This window comes from Myotis davidii, unplaced genomic scaffold, assembly GCF_000327345.1.
Source record: "Myotis davidii unplaced genomic scaffold, ASM32734v1 scaffold78, whole genome shotgun sequence".
Classification (NCBI taxonomy): domain Eukaryota; kingdom Metazoa; phylum Chordata; class Mammalia; order Chiroptera; family Vespertilionidae; genus Myotis; species Myotis davidii.
The window spans coordinates 1077703-1081476 of record NW_006290305.1 but is presented as its reverse complement, the minus strand read 5'-3'; the positions used below and the strand labels follow the sequence as shown (position 1 = coordinate 1081476).

At 39.6% G+C, this 3774-nt stretch overlaps 1 long non-coding RNA gene across 1 annotated transcript in view; it reads left to right on the top strand.

Annotated features, from left to right (window-relative positions):
- Nucleotides 1-3774, top strand: part of LOC107183007 — a 7582-nt gene that overhangs the window by 1316 nt on the left and 2492 nt on the right. The window contains exon 2 of the long non-coding RNA XR_001513787.1: nt 2977-3039. This is a non-coding gene — a long non-coding RNA (uncharacterized LOC107183007). The remainder of the gene's footprint in view (nt 1-2976; nt 3040-3774) is intronic.

Below are 3774 nucleotides of genomic sequence, written 5' to 3'. Positions count from 1 at the left end.
CGCCCCGCCTGCCCTGGCGCCAGTGCCTATAGCTGTGGCCCGGGCGAAGCCACCCACCCATGGTCCCCTGCGGCTGCAGCCAGCCCAAGCGAAGCCAGCCTGGGTCCTGGGTGCCTGTGGCTGGCCAGGGGGAGGGAAGCCTGGGTCCAGGGTGCCTGCAACTGGCTGGAGGAGAGAATTCTGGGTCCCGAGTGCGGGGTGAGGCAGAGGTAGTTGGGGACAATCAATGCCTTCCAATATCTCTTTTGCACTTTTAGTCTAATTACTGTTTGCTTTAGCCTCCTGCATCCCTCAAGTTCCATCTGTATTGTTGCAAATGTCAGGATTTTCTCCTTTTTATGACTGAATAATATTTCATTGTGTATACATATATGTATATCACATTTTCTTTATCCATTCATTCATCTATTGACACTTAGGTTATTTCCATATCTTGACTCTCCTATATAATAAAGAGCTAATATGCAAAAAGTCATCATGCCCTCACATCATCACACCCTCATGCCGTAACTGCTCAGACCCTCAACACTGGGGACAGAGGAAAGGGGACCATCCAGGCTGCACCACGGGAAAGGGACAAAACGGATGCCCCACGGTCCCGGGTGCCAGCAGCTGGGACTGCAGCCCAGGAGAGGGGCAAGCTGCACGCCCAGCAGTCCCGGGCGCCAGTGCCTATGGTAAATAATGCTGCAATGAACATGGAGGTGCAGATATCTTTTTGAGTTAGTGTTTTCATTTTCTTCAGATAAATACCCAGAAGTGGAATTGCTAGAGCACCTGGTAATTCTATTTGTAATTTTTTGAGGAGCCTCCATACTGTTTTCCTAGTTACATTCCCACTAACAATGCACAAGAGCTCCCTTTCCTCCACATCCTCACCAACACTTGTCATTTATTGTCTTTTTTATGACAGTCGCTCTAACAGGTGTGGGGTGATATTCATTTCAGTTTTTTTATTTGCATTTTCCTGATGATTAGTGGTGCTGAGCACCTTTTCATGTACATGTTGGCAATCTGTATGTCTTCTTTAGAAAAATGTCTATTTAGACCCTCTGCCCACTTCTTTAAATGAGATTGTTTGTGGGTTTGCTATTAGGTTGTATCAGTTCTTTATATATTTTAGACATTAAACCCTTATCAGATATATAATTTGCAAATATTTTTTCCCATTCAGTAGGTTGTCTTTTCATTTTTGTGGATGAAAAGTTTTCAGTTTTGTTGATGAAAGATTTTCTTTGCTCTACAGAAGCTTTTTAGTTTGCTATAGGACCATTTTTTGTTTGTTTGTTTGTTTGTTTTCCTTTGGATGTCAAATCCAAACAAAAAAAAATCACCAAGACTGATGTCAAAGTTTTATGGTTTCAGGTCTTACATTCAAGTCTTTAATCTATTTTGAGTTAATTTTGTGTATGGTGTAATATAGTGGTCCAGTTTAACAGATATTGAATTTTGTCAAATGCTTTTTCTGCATCTATTCAGATGATTATATGAATTTTATTCTTCACTTGTTAATGTGGCATATGATGTTGATTGGTTTGGGAATGCTGAATCATTCTTAGTGTCCCTGAAATAAATTCTACTGGATGATGATGTAGGATCCTTTAACATGCTGTTGAATTCAGTTTGCTAATATTTTGTAGAGGATTTTTGCATTTATGGTCATCAGGAATATTGACCTGTAATTAATATTTTCTTATGGTATCCTTGCTTGCTATTGATATAAGGGTAGGTAATGCTGGCCTCATAAAATGATTTGGAAGCATTCCCTTCTATTCCATTTTTTCAAAGAGTTTGAAAAGGATTGGTATTAATTATTCTTTGAATGTTTGGTAGAATTCTCTAGTGAAGCCATCTGGTCCTGGACTTTTGTTTGTAGGGAGTTTTTAAATTACTGATTTAATCTCCTTACTAGTAATCAATTTCTATTTCTTCATGATTCAGTCTTGAAAGGTTGTATATTTCTAAAAATGTATTAACTTCTTCTAGGTTGTCCAATTTGTTGGCATATAAATTTTTGTAGTAGTGTATTATGATCCTTTATATTTCTTTGGCAACAGTTGTAACATCTCCTTCATTTATGATTTTATTTATTTGAGTCTTATCTGTTTTCTTGATTAGTCTAGCTAAATGTCAGTTTTGCTTTTCAAAGAACCAGCTCTCTTGGTTTCATTGATTTTTTAAAATTCTCACCTGAGGATATGTTTTTGTTGATTTGAGAGAGAGAGGAAGAGAGAGGGAGAGAGAGACAGCAATCGGTTGCCTCCTGTATGCACCCCAACCAGGGATCAAACCTGAACCCACAAACTGAGTACACGCCCGGACTGGGAATCGAGCCTGCAACCCTTCAATGCATGGGACGACTCTATAACCGACTGAGCCACAGCAGCCAGGGCGGTTCTGTTGATTTTTGTATTGTCTTTTAGTTTCTATTTTACTCACATTTGCTCTGACCTTTATTACTTTATTTCTTCCACTCACTCTGGGCTTTGTTCTTCTTTTTCTAGTTCTTTAACTTGTGATATGTTGTATTTTCTTTTTTTGTTTGTCTCAATATATTTTTGTACTTCGCTTTTTATTTCTTTATTGACATATTGGTTGTTCAGTAGCATGTTGTGTAGTCTCCACATGCTCGTACCTTTTAAAATTTTGTAAATTTTTAGAACTGGTTTCTAATTTCATATTACTGCGATTGTAAAGATGCTTGGTATGATTTTAGCCTTCTTAAATTTGTTAAGACTTTCTCTGTGGCCTAATATCTATTTTGGAGAATGTTCCATGTGCCCTTGAGTACAATATGTATTTTTTATATTCTGTTAACTTCATCTGGCCTAATGTGTTCTTTAAAGCCCATGTTTCCTTATTGATTTTCTGTCTGGATGATCTACTCATTGATGTAAGTGGGTATTAAAGTACCCAACTTTGCAATCCTGTCTATTTCTCCCTTTAGGTTTGTTAATATTTGCTTTATATATTTAGGTGCTTCTAGAGATGGTGGCTTTTAAGCTGGCCCAGGAGTAACAAGAATTCAACTGGATTAAGGTGTGTGTGATAGCATCTATTTTGAAAGTACCGATACATTTTTTACCCATGCTTTTCATTCTTCCCTTGACTTAAAAACGAACCAACACTTTTCTTCTGGCAACCACCCGTCCCCAGGTCATCTGGTCCAATAAGAGCCAAGACTGTACTGGACTTCCAGGGGGAAATGGGTTCCTCTTCCTGTTGCTGACGGCAGTGGTGTGGGGATATGAGCACGGGAGCTGCGGCAGGAGGAGCGCCCAGGCAGGCCCCAAGGACCCCAAGGATCATAAGCGAAGCTCTTGGGCTACTGTTTGAGATTCAGGATCCAGTCTGGACAGAGGCGCCCTCTAGACTTTTCATTTACCTCAGCCTCGCCCCTTTGTGCGAGCTTGTGCTGGGTTTGCTGCCACTGATGTTATAGAGACCTGATGGCAAGTGCGGCACCCGGTCCTGTTGTCCAAGATGCACAGAGCACATGGGGCAAGTGCAGGTGTTTCCTGAGTAAGGGGATGGCATTTTAATTGGGTCAAAACGTGGAGAATACACATAATAACATTTTCATGAATACATTTTGAACTATTAATTTCTATTAAGACAAATATTTTAGTCATTGAATTTATAAGAAAATACAATCTAATTTTTTTTAAGACAGACAAATAGTGGACATGGGACACACTGATGTCTTAGGGTATCTGGAAGAAGGAAGTTAATGCTGAGAACTACATAACAATGATGGATGCAGTCACTGAACAT